Raw genomic sequence first — 13855 nt, forward strand, 5'->3', positions numbered from 1 at the left:
GAGGGGTTAATCCTGTGTGGGGCGGGTGATGGAGGGGTTAATCCTGTGTGTGGCGGGTGATGGAGGGGTTAATCCTGTGTGTGTAGGGTGATGGAGGGGTTAATCCTGTGTCTGGCTTGTGATGGAGGGGTTAATCCTGTGTGCGGTAGGTGATGGAGGGGTTAATCCTGTGTGTGGGGGGTGATGGAGGGGTTAATCCTGTGTGTGGCGCGTGATGGAGGGGTTAATCCTGTGTGTGGTAGGTGATGGAGGGGTTAATCCTGTGTGCGGTAGGTGATGGAGGGGTTAATCCTGTGTGTGGGGGGTGATGGAGGGGTTAATCCTGTGTGTGGGGGGTGATGGAGTGGTTAATCCTGTGTATGGGGTGTGATGGAGGGGTTAATCCAGTGTGCGGTGGGTGATGGAGGGGTTAATCCTGTGTGCGGTAGGTGATGGAGGGGTTAATCCTGTGTGTGGGGGGTGATGGAGGGGTTAATCCTGTGTGTGGGGGGTGATGGAGGGGTTAATCCTGTGTGCGGTATGTCCGGCGTTGGCGGGGGTGTCGGAAAGTCTCGCGGTTGGCGTCATTCCAGGGAAAGATCCCGAGGGAGTCGGGGGAGAGCCGCTGAGGGGTATTCTTAGTAACACCGCCGCCCAGAGAAATCCCCGACCTCAGCCGGCGCCCCTATTTATAGCCGCCCAAATTTCTGTGACCGCGCCTTACATGTCACAGCGAGGAGGTCACATGACCGCCATGGAGGACCCATTCCACTAGGCCCAGAGCACCCAATCAGGAGAGACCCCAATTATTATTTATTTTGTATATTGTATATAGGTCAGCAGTCATATATACAGAGCCTGCAAAAGTATTCACACCCCTGAATTCCCCACATTTTCTCATGTTACACCCAGAAATGTATTTTATTGGGATTTTATGTGATAGACGACACAAAGTGTCCATAATTCTGAAGTGGAAGGAAAATGATAAATGATACAAATAAATCTGTGAAAAGTGTGGCTGCATTTGTATTCACCCCCCGGGGTCAATACTTTGTAGCTCCGCCTTTCCCTGCAATTACAGCTGGGAGTCTTTTTGGGGATGTCTCTACCAGCTTTGCACATCTAGAGAGGACATTTCTGCCCATTCTTCTCTGCAGAATATCTCATCTCTGTCAGATTGGATGGAGAGCGTCTGTGAGCAGCAATTTTCAAGTCTTGCCACAGATTCTCAGTGTGATTTAGGTCTGGACTGTGACTGGGCCATTCTAACACATGAAACCATTCCATTGTAGCTCTGGCTGGATGTTTCGGGTCGTTGTCCTGCTGGAAGGTGAACCTCCGCCCAGTCTCATGTCTTTTCTTATAAGATTGCCCTGTATTTGGCTCCATCCATCTTCCCATCAACTCTGACCAGCTTCCCTGTCCCTGCTGAAGAAAAGCATCCCCACACCATGATGCTGCCACCACCATGTTTCACAGTGGGGATGGTGTGTTCAGGGTGATGTGCAGTGTTAGTTTTCCCCCACACATAGCGTTTTAGTTGAATTTTGGTCTACTCTGAGCAGAGCTCCTCCCCCCACATGTTTGCTCCTCCCCCACATGTTTGCTCCTCCCCCACATGGCTTCTCCCAAACTGCAAACAGGACTTCTTATGGATTTCTTCCACCAATGGCTTTCTTCTTCTCACTCTTCCATAAAGGGCAGATTTGTGGAGCGCACGACTAATAGTTGTCCTGTGGACAGATTCTCCCACCTGAGCTGTGGATCTCTGCAGCTCCTCCAGAGTTCCCATGGGCCTCTTGGCTGCTTCTCTGATGAATGCTCTCCTTGCCCCGGCGGTCAGTTTAGGTGGACGGCCATGTCTTGGTAGGGGCCCGGCCGGTCAGTTTAGGTGGACGGCCATGTCTTGGTAGGAGCCCGGCCGGTCAGTTTAGGTGGACGGCCATGTCTTGGTAGGGTTGCCTGGCCGGTCAGTTTAGGTGGACGGCCATGTCTTGGTAGGGCCCCAGCCGGTCAGTTTAGGTGGACGGCCATGTCTTGGTAGGGGCCCGGCCGGTCAGTTTAGGTGGACGGCCATGTCTTGGTAGAAGCCCGGCCGGTCAGTTTAGGTGGACGGCCATGTCTTGGTAGGGCCCCAGCCGGTCAGTTTAGGTGGATGGCCATGTCTTGGTAGGGGCCCGGCCGGTCAGTTTAGGTGGATGGCCATGTCTTGGTAGGAGCCCGGCCGGTCAGTTTAGGTGGACGGCCATGTCTTGGTAGGGTTGCCTGGCCGGTCAGTTTAGGTGGACGGCCATGTCTTGGTAGGGCCCCAGCCGGTCAGTTCAGGTGGATGGCCATGTCTTGGTAGGGGCCCGGCCGGTCAGTTTAGGTGGATGGCCATGTCTTGGTAGGGGCCCGGCCGGTCAGTTTAGGTGGATGGCCATGTCTTGGTAGGAGCCCGGCCGGTCAGTTTAGGTGGACGGCCATGTCTTGGTAGGGGCCCGGCTGGTCAGTTTAGGTGGACGGCCATGTCTTGGTAGGGGCCCGGCTGGTCAGTTTAGGTGGACGGCCATGTCTTGGTAGGGTTGCAGTTGTGCCATACTCTTTCCCATTTTCCCATGATGGATTGATCAGCGCTCTGTGAGATGGTCAAAGCTTGGGAGATTTTTTATAACCTAACCCTGCTTTACACTTCTCCACAACTTTATCCCTGACCTGTCTGGGGGGTTCTTTGGCCTTCATGATGCTGTTTGGTCACTAAGGTTCTCTAACAAACATCTGAGGGCTTCACAGAACAGCTGTATTTATACTGAGATTACATTACACACAGGGGGACTCTATTTACTAATTAGGTGACTTCTGAAGGAAATTGGTTCCCCTAGATTTTAGTTAGGGGTATCAGAGTAAAGGGGGGGGGGTGAATACAAATGCAGCCACACTTTTCACAGATTTATTTGTATCATTTATCATTTTCCTTCCACTTCACAATTATGGCCACTTTGTGTCGGTCTATCACCTAAAATCCCAATAAAATACTTTTCTGGGTGTAACATGAGAAAATGTGGAGAATTTCGGGGGGTGTACATACTTTTTCCAGGCTCTGTATTACTGGAGGAAAGCTTCCGGGGGAGGTCAGTGAGGATTCCGCTTTAAATGCAGAAATAATATTTCGGGAAGATTGTTGGATTTATGGATCAGTCTGATATTTGTAGAAAACGATCGTTATCTTCAGGCTCCGCCCACACTCCTGTTATTTATTAGCCCTAGAACAGAACGCCGGGGGAAAATGCGGATAAAAGGATTTCAGTCCCGGATTGTGGAAGTGTTTGAGAATCTTTTAGGAAGTTTTATTGGAATTTTCACAAAACATGAAGAAAAAGAAAATAAAATGCACTAAAAAAATCAGTTCAGACGTTTTAGCGGCGCTCAGGCTCCGCCCACATTAGCACTATTTTATTCCCTTGAAGACCACGCCTATTTCTGACATTTGTTACTTACAAGTTAAAATCAGTATTTTATGCTAGAAAATGACTGAGAACCCCCAAACATTATATATATATATATTAGCAGAGACCCCGGGGAATAAAATGGCGGTTGCTGCAGTATTTTGTGTCCCGCCGTATTTGCGCAGCGCTCATTCAAATATCATTTCTTTGAAAAAAATCCATTTCAATTCATTAAAAAAAAAACTAAACAGTAAAGTTACCCCAATTGTTTCCATAATATGAAAGATAATGTTACTCAGTAGTAATTAGATACCCAGCATGCAATGCTTCAATCCTGCGCACACTCACAGAATTATTATTATTTTAGGTACTTATATAGCGCTGTCAATTTACGCCGCACTTTACATATACATTGCACATTCACATCAGTCCCTGCCCTCAAGGAGCTTACAATCTAAGGTCCCTAACTCACATACATACATAGTAGGGACAATTTTATACAGGAGCCAATTAACCTACCAGCAATGTCTTTGGAGTGTGGGAGGAAACCGGAGTACCCAGAGGAAACCCACGCAGGCACAGGGAGAACATGCAAACTCCAGGCAGGTAGTGTCGTGGTTGGGATTTGAACCAGCGACCCTCTTGCTGCTAGGTGAAAGTGCCAACCACTATACCACTACACCGCCCAACCACTACACCACTGCACCGCCCAACCACTACACCACTGTGCCACCCAACCACTACACCACTGTACCGCCCAACCACTACACCACTGTGCCGCCCAACCACTACACCACTGTGCCGCCCAACCACTACACCACTGCACCGCCCAACCACTACACCACTGTGCCGCCCAACCACTACACCACTGTGCCGCCCAACCACTACACCACTGTGCCACCCAACCACTACACCACTGTGCCACCCAACCACTACACCACTGTGCCACCCAACCACTACATCACTGCACCGCCCAACCACTACACCACTGTGCCGCCCAACCACTACACCACTGCGCCGCCCAACCACTACATCACTGTGCCGCCCAACCACTACACCACTGTGCCGCCCAACCACTACACCACTGTGCCACCCAACCACTACATCACTGTGCCACCCAACCACTACATCACTGTGCCACCCAACCACTACACCACTGTGCCACCCAACCACTACACCGCCCAACCACTACACCACTGTGCCACCCAACCACTACACCACTGTGCCACCCAACCACTACACCACTGCACCGCCCAACCACTACATCACTGTGCCGCCCAACCACTACACCACTGTGCCACCCAACCACTACACCACTGTACCGCCCAACCACTACACCACTGTGCCGCCCAACCACTACACCACTGTGCCACCCAACCACTACACCACTGTGCCGCCCAACCACTACACCACTGTGCCACCCAACCACTACACCGCTGTGCCACCCAACCACTACACCACTGCACCGCCCAACCACTACACCACTGTGCCACCCAACCACTACATCACTGTGCCGCCCAACCACTACACCACTGTGCCACCCAACCACTACACCACTGTGCCACCAAACCACTACACCACTGTGCCACCCAACCACTACACCGCCCAACCACTACAGTGCCACCCCACCACTACACCACTGTGCAGCCCAACCACTACATCACTGTGCCGCCAACCACTACACCACTGTGCTGCCCAACCACTACACCATTGTACTGCCCAACCACTACACCACTGTGCCGCCCAACCACTACACCACTGTGCCACCCAACCACCTTACCACTGTGCCACCCAACCACTACACCACTGTGCCGTCCAACCACTACACCACTGTGCCACCCAACCACTACACAACTGTGCCACCCAACCACTACACAACTGTGCCACCCAACCACTACACCACTGTGCTACCCAACCACTACACCACTGTGCCGCCCAACCACTACACCACTGCACCGCCCAACCACTACATCACTGTGCTGCCCAACCACTACATCACTGTGCCGCCCAAACACTACACCACTGTGCCACCCAACCACTACATCACTGTGCCGCCCAACCACTACACCACTGTGCTGCCCAACCACTACACCACTGTGCCACCCCACCACTACACCACTGTGCCGCCCAACCACTACATCACTGTGCCGCCCAACCACTACACCACTGTGCTGCCCAACCACTACACCACTGTGCCACCCAACCACTACACAACTGTGCCACCCAACCACTACACAACTGTGCCACCCAACCACTACACCACTGTGCTACCCAACCACTACACCACTGTGCCCCCCAACCACTACACCACTGTGCCGCCCAACCACTACACCACTGTGCCACCCAACCACTACACCACTGCACCGCTCAACCACTACACCACTGTGCCGCCCAACCACTACACCACTGTGCCACCCAACCACTACACCACTGTGCCGCCCAACCACTACACCACTGTGCCACCCAACCACTACACCACTGTGCCACCCAATCACTACACCACTGTGCCGCCCAACCACTACACCACTGTGCCACCCAACCACTACACCACTGTGCCACCCAACCACTACATCACTGTGCCACCCAACCACTACACCACTGTGCCGCCCAACCACTACACCACTGTGCCACCCAACCACTACACCACTGTGCCACCCAACCACTACACCACTGTGCCACCCAACCACTACACCACTGCACCGCTCAACCACTACACCACTGTGCCGCCCAACCACTACACCACTGTGCCACCCAACCACTACACCACTGTGCCGCCCAACCACTACACCACTGTGCCACCCAACCACTACACCACTGTGCCACCCAATCACTACACCACTGTGCCGCCCAACCACTACACCACTGTGCCACCCAACCACTACACCACTGTGCCACCCAACCACTACATCACTGTGCCACCCAACCACTACACCACTGCACCGCCCAACCACTACACCACTGCGCCACCCAACCACTACACCACTGTGCCGTGACAAATATTGGTACCCAAAAATCTCCATAGGTGACGATTTAAAAATTTTTCCAGGTTACCAGTTTAGAGTTACAGAGGAGGTCGGATGGAATTTTTGCTCTCACTCTAATGATCGCAGCGACACCTCACATGTGTGCTTTGAACGCCGTTTACATATGTGGGCGGGACTTACGTATGCGTTTTCTTTGGTGTGTGAGCATGCAGGGATGGGGGTGAGGGGGAGGGGATCAGGTAAGTATTAGGGGGTGAGGGGGAGGGGCTCAGGTAAGTATTAGGGGGGAGAGGGGGAGGGGCTCAGGTAAGTATTAGGGGGTGAGGGGGAGGGGCTCAGGTAAGTATTAGGGGGGAGAGGGGGAGGGGCTTAGATAAGTATTAGGGGTGAGGGGGGAGGGGCTCAGGTAAGTATTAGGGGGTGAGGGGGGAGGGGCTCAGGTAAGTATTAGGGGGGGCTTTCATAAGTATTAGGGGGAGGGGGGAGGAAGGAGGATAAGTATTAGGGGGGGAGGGGCTCAGGCAAGTATTAGGGGGGTGAGGGGAGGGGCTCAGGTAAGTATTAGGAGGGAGGGGCTTAGATAAGTATTAGGGGGTGAGGGGCTCCGGTAAGTAATAGGAGGGGGAGGAGCTTAGGTAAGTATTAGGGGGAGAGGGGGAGGGGCTTAGATAAGTATTTGGGGTTAGGGGGAGGGGCTCAGGTAAGTATTAGGAGGGGGAGGAGCTTAGGTAAGTATTAGGGGGAGAGGGGGAGGGGCTTGTGTAAGTATTAGGGGGAGAGGGGGAAGGGCTCGTGTAAGTATTAGGAGGGGGGGGGGGCTTAGGTAAGTATTAGGAGGGAGAGGGGCTCAGGTAAGTATTAAAGGGGTGAGGGGGAGGGGCTCAGGTATGTATTAGGGGGTGAGGGGTTTAGGTAAGTATTAGTAGGGAGAGGGGGAGGAGCTTAGGTAGGTATTAGGGAGAGAGGGGGAGGGGCTCATGTAAGTATAAGGAGGGGAGGGGCTTAGGTAAGTATTAGGAGGGAGAGGGGAGGGGCTTAGGTAAGTATTAGGAGGGAGAGGGGAGGAGCTTAGGTAAGTATTAGGGGGTGAGGGGGGGCTCAGATAAGTATTAGGAGGTGAGGGGGAGGGGTTTAGGTAAGTATTGAGGGGGGAGAGGGCTCATGTAAGTATTAGGAGGGAGAGGGGCTTAGGTAAGTATTAGGAGGGGAGGGGCTTAGGTAAGTATTAGGGGGTGAGGGGGAGGGGCTCAGGTAAGTATTAGGGGGAGAGGGGGAGGGGCTTAGATAAGTATTAGGGGGTGAGGGGGAGGGGTTAAGGTAAGTATTGAGGGGGGAGAGGGCTCATGTAAGTATTAGGAGGGAGAGGGGCTTAGGTAAGTATTAGGAGGGGAGGGGCTTAGGTAAGTATTAGGGGGTGAGGGGGAGGGGCTCAGGTAAGTATTAGGGGGAGAGGGGGAGGGGCTTAGATAAGTATTAGGGGGTGAGGGGGAGGGGTTAAGGTAAGTATTGAGGGGGGAGAGGGCTCATGTAAGTATTAGGAGGGAGAGGGGAGGAGCTTAGGTAAGTATTAGGGGGGAGGGGCACACGGAAGGTTTTTTACCTTCATGCACTGAATGCTCCTTCTGCTTTTATAATCCCTTTAATCTCTCGGAAATTTCTAAAATAAACATTTCCCGGGCTGATAGAATTACCCCCCCCCCCCCCCTCGCTGCTCACTACTTCCGGTGCTGCTGGTTTCTGCTCTCTCAGTGCTGCTTCCCTGAACTTCTGGTCTACGCAGGAAAGAGTTAAGAGTGGACAGTGCAGTCTGTTAGCATGGAGGGGGAGGGGCGTGCCCTTCCATCCTGGACTATGGGGCTGTGTGTTTCTATTGATGCACACAGTGTAGGAGACACCTCTACTCCCTGTATATAAGGGTGACCCCATAGGACGCTATAAGAGGGAGGAGTCCCCCTGAGCCCCGGGTCAGAGGTCATGTGACCGGCTTATAGAGGAATAGAAGCTCAGTCCGGCCTCATTCACACCGACGCAGTTTGCTTTCCGCCTTTTGTGGTGCGTTTTGCTTTTTTTGGCGTTTTTCACAACATTTTTGATGCTTTTTGGGGGTTTTTTTGCCCAATTTATTGTCGGGCAGAAATATAAAACGCACTAAAATCGCCCGGCGTGATTTTCTGCAGCTCCTCCATTCAGCCTCAGTTCATGCGATTCGCAGCGATTTCTATGCATTTCCGGCATTACAATCGCATTCAGTTCCTGCGATCCCCTGCAGGTGTCAGTGTGAAGATAGCGACGGCGCAAAACGCAGTGCAGGGAACAGCGATTCGATCCGATCCAAGTGCTGCAATAAAGGATGCATGCAGTCTTTGTCATGCGGGTGAGGGGCGATTTGAGCCTTAGAAAATGGAATCGCACTGCAAAGAATGTGATGTGAGAAAACAGAGGGGGGGAGGGGTAATCTCCTCGGATGGCGATCTCTGAAATGGCGCGGTCACATGACAAATAATTCCTCCCCGGGACGGAATGTCGGTATCCCCCGGCAACGGCAATCACAGCGCGGTCTGCAGGAAGGTGCGAGATGTCACCGGAGCCGGCGGATGGAAAATCGCACCCTGCGGCCTGGCACGGCCCTCCACCTGCCAACGGGGCGACATGACACCCGCAATTTTCCAGGAGGGGAAATATCTCGGCTTATTTTAGCCACTCAGAAATACTTTCCTCCGCAGACAGGTGCAGCGACACATTTAGAAGATCGCCGCCAAAAATAGCCGCCACTTAACAATGACGGTGCGGTCAGCATGTGGTGGGAGGGAGGAGGGAGGATGTCATGGTGGGGGAGGGGGGGATGTCATGGTGGGGGAGGGGGGATGTCATGGTGGGGGAGGGGGGGATGTCATGGTGGGGGAGGGGGGGATGTCATGGTGGGGGAGGAGGGTTGTGATGGTGGGGGGGGAGGGGGGGGGGCTGTGATGTTGGGGCGGGGGGGGCTGTTATGGTCCCATAACCCCACCCCTACCATGGGCCACTCCATCCATAACATACGCCTGCCCATACCATAACCTGGAGGTCCTGGGCTGGTCTCAGACCATCTTGGAGGTGAAGATGCTGGATGTGAAGGTCCTGGGCTGGTCTCAGACCATCTTGGAGGTGAAGATGCTGGATGTGAAGGTCCTGGGCTGGTCTCAGACCATCTTGGAGGTGAAGATGCTGGATGTGAAGGTCCTGGGCTGGTCTCAGACCATCTTGGAGGTGAAGATGCTGGATGTGAAGGTCCTGGGCTGGTCTCAGACCATCTTGGAGGTGAAGATGCTGGATGTGAAGGTCCTGGGCTGGTCTCAGATCATTGGAGGTGAAGATGCTGGATGTGGAGGTCCTGGGCTGGTCTCAGACCATCTTGGAGGTGAAGATGCTGGATGTGAAGGTCCTGGGTTGGTGTGGTTACACGTGGTCTGCGGTTGTGAGGCCGGTTGGATGTACTGACAAATTCTCTGAAAAGCCTTTGGAGAAGGCTTATGGTAGAGAAATGAACATTCAATTCACAGGGAACAGCTCTGGTGGACATTCCTGCAGTCAGCCAATCGCACGCTCCTTCAAATCTTGGGACATCTGTGGCATTGTGCTGTGTGATAAAACTGCAGATTTTAGAGTGGCCTTTTATTGTGGGCAGCCTAGGGCACACCTGTGCAATAATCATGCTGTCCAATCAGCATCTTGCTATGCCACACCTGTGAGGTGGATGGATTATCTCGGCAAAGGAGAAGTGATCACTAACACAGATTTACACAGATTTGAGGGGGGAGGGGTATATATACATTGTGTACAGTCAGTGGCTGATTGATATATACAGACGAGGGTGTATATAGAGGGGGAGGGGTGTATACAGTGGCGGAAGGGTGTATATAGAGAGGGGAGGGGTTTATATACAGGAGGAGGGGTGTATATACAGGAGGAGGGGTGTATTTAGAGGGGGAGGGGTGTATATAGAGGGGGAGGGGTGTATATACAGGAGGAGGGGTGTATATAGAGGGGGAGGGGTGTATATAGAGGGGGAGGGGTGTATATACAGGAGGAGGGGTGTATATAGAGGGGGAGGGGTGTATATAGAGGGGGAGGGGTGTATACAGAGGGGGAGGGATGAACATAGAGGAGGGAGGGGTGTATATAGAGAGGGGAGGGGTTTATATACAGGAGGAGGGGTGTATATAGAGGGGGAGGGGTGTATATAGAGGGGGAGGGGTGTATATAGAGGGGGAGGGGTGTATATAGAGGGGGAGGGGTGTAGATAGAGGGGGAGGGGGTGTATGTAGAGGGGGAGGGGTGTGTATAGAGGGGGAGGGGTGTATATATAGAGGGGGAGGGCTGTGTATAGAGGGGGAGGGGTGAATATAGAGGGGGAGGGGTGTTTATATAGAGGGGGAGGGGTGAATATAGAGGGGGAGGGGTGTTTATATAGAGGGGGAGGGGTGTATATAGAGGGGGAGGGGTGTATTTAGAGGGGGAGGGGTGTAGATAGAGGGGGAGGGGTGAATATAGAGGGGGAGGGGTGTATATAGAGGGGGAGGGGTGTATATAAAGGGGGAGGGGTGTTTATATAGAGGGGGATGGGTGTATATAGAGGGGGAGGGGTGAATATAGAGGGGGAGGGGTGTATATATAGAGGGGGAGGGGTGTAGATAGAGGGGGAGGGGTGTAGATAGAGGGGGAGGGGTGAATATAGAGGGGGAGGGGTGTATATATAGAGGGGGAGGGGTGTAGATAGAGGGGGAGGGGTGAATATAGAGGGGGAGGGGTGTAGATAGAGGGGGAGGGGTGAATATAGAGGGGGAGGGGTGTATATAGAATGTGTACAGTGAGTAGCTGATTGGTGTATACAGAATGAGATGTGGGGGTCAGTATATAAATGTGGGGACCCCGGGGGCCCCCCAATATCTCTAACACTGAGGGATGAAATGGATGGGAATCCCGGCTTCGGATCGATTTATAACTCGGACAGAAGAAGATTTTCTGTAAAAAAACTTTTATTTGAAGATTAGAAGAAGTTTGCAGTCGGAGTTCCTCTCTGGTGAGTCGGGGGAGGAGGAGCTGGGAAATCACTCCGGCTGCCATGGCCTTCCCTTACTTTTGGAAATGCGTGCCGCCTGGCTTCTGTACTGATCCAGATATTCTGATTCACTCTCCGCATGCTTGTTCCGGAGAATGAGGATAGACAGGCAGCCGGCATCTCCCGGGGGAGGGGTCAGTGATGGCGGCCCCCATGGTGCTCCCAGTACAGGTTCACTTTGAGAGTTACACATCCCCCCTCCCCCCCAATATGTTACAAATACTTCACTTTATTTATAGGAAATCCAGGAAATGCCGGGGGGGGGGGGGGATGGCGGGATCCATATTGTCACTTTTTGATACTTCTTACAATTTCTCTTCATTGTTCGATGTTGGACACATTTTATGGGGATACGTGGTCCATAGAGGAAGGAGAATTCCATACGGGGGGTGGGGGGGAGCCGTCCATAGAGGAAGGAGAATTCCATATGGGGGAAGGGGGGAGGGGATTTCTCTCACACTTTCAGGAAGGGAATTTGTTGAGATGAATGTGGACCCGGCCTGGTCAGCAAGGGAGTGAAACATGTTGGCTAAACTAAAACTCAAAAAAGCCGACATTTCCTGGGGCAAATCTTTAATGTCCGGGGCTGTTCCTGGAGACAACTGACAGCGCTGGATACCTCCCACCTCCCCGCTGTGACATCATATTACACACCTCCCACCTCACCGCCGTGACATCATATTAAGCACCTCCAAACTGTTCCGGATTAGGGGGGACTGTCCCGGATTTGGAGGGACTGTCCTGGATTTGGAGTGACTGTCCCGGATTTGGAGGGACTGTTCCGGATTAGGAGGTACTGTCCTGGATTTGGAGGGATTGTCCCAGATTTCGAGGGACTGTCCCGGATTTTGAGGGACTGTCCCAGATTTGGAACAAAGCCCCTCTGTCCCTCTTTCCCCCTCATGTGTCCCTCAGTGATAAATCTTTCATAACATTTCTAAATATCAGAAGCCGATATAAAGGAATAATAATGGTAAGAAAAAGCACTCGTGGGTTTAACTAATCATTTTTTTAATATAATTATCCTTTAAGGGGGGGGGCAGGGGGTGTGTCACATAGTTACATAGTTACATAGTAGGTGAGGTTGAATAAAGACAATAGTCCATCCAGTTCAACCTGCGTAGGTGTGTGTGACTGTAATCATCTAACATAGCCCTCAATCTCCTGATCCTTGAGATGTAAGTCTAAGAGTCTTTTGAAAGTCACCATACTACCCGCAGAAACCACCTCTTGTGGTAGAGAATTCCACAATCTTGTAGCCCTAACAGTAAAGAACCCCCCACGTTGCCTGAGGTTAAAACGCTTCTCCTCTAATCGCATTGTATGTCCCCGAGTCCTCATGCAATTCCTTCGAATGAACAGCTTTTCTTCTAAGCTGAGATCCCCATTAAGATATTTATAAATTGCTATCATGTCCCCTCTCAGACGTCTTTTCTCCAGGGAAAATAAATCGAGCGATTGCAGCCGCTCTTCATAGGTAAGGTCCTCCAACCCCCTAATCAGTTTAGTTGCCCTTCTCTGGACTCTCTCCAGCTCCAACACATCCCTCCTGAGGACTGGCGACCAGAACTGGACAGAATACTCCAGATGCGGTCAGACCAGAGTTTTATAAAGTGGAAGGATTATAGTCTTATCTCTGGAATACATCCCTTTCTTTATGCATGCTAATATTCTGCTGGCTTTGGACGCTGCCGCTTGGCATTGCATGCTGTTGCCTAATCTATCATCAACTAAGACTCCCAACTAAGTGTCCTATGCCTACATACTCTTGCTAATAGGTGTTCCTCGTTCTCATCTCAGAAAGTTGGGAGGGGCGATATTACAGAAGCCACCAATAGCCATAAAGGTGCAAGAACCAATCATGGGACTATCTACCAATCATTCCTTGTGTGTCCTCTGACTTCTGTCCAAGTCAGCTATGAGCTCCGCCCCTAGTGTTACTAATCCACACCCCCTTTCTGAAACAGGATGAGGGACACCTATTAGCAAAAGTATGTAGGCATAGGACACACCCCCCTAAAGGAGAATTATACAACAACAAAAAAGATTCGTCACCGTGACCCCGGAAGTGCTTTTTTATCATTATTATTCCTTTATATCGGCTTCTGCAGCCATGGAGAAATCTGAGGAAAGATTTATCAGTGGGAGATAAAAGTTCATTTTTCATACAACTCTATAGATCAGAGCAACATGAGGGACTAATGAGAAGGAAAGAGGGACAGAGGGACGTCCCTCCAAATCCGGGACAGTCCCTCCAAATCCGGGACAGTCCATCGAAATCCAGGACAGGTGGGAGTGATGGGTACAGAATTTGGCGCTGGTCTCGGTTGGTTGCCGGCTGGCTGGTGAGTTGAGCCGGGATTTTTTCT

The 13855-nt window shown here is 52.0% G+C and overlaps 1 protein-coding gene across 1 annotated transcript in view; it reads right to left on the bottom strand.

Annotated features, from left to right (window-relative positions):
- Positions 1-13855, bottom strand: part of DYNC1LI2 (dynein cytoplasmic 1 light intermediate chain 2) — a 332150-nt gene that overhangs the window by 311390 nt on the left and 6905 nt on the right. The gene's annotated exons all lie outside the window — the stretch shown is intronic.

Source organism: Pelophylax lessonae (assembly GCF_965119305.1).
Source record: "Pelophylax lessonae genome assembly, chromosome: 10".
In the NCBI taxonomy this organism is placed as follows: domain Eukaryota; kingdom Metazoa; phylum Chordata; class Amphibia; order Anura; family Ranidae; genus Pelophylax; species Pelophylax lessonae.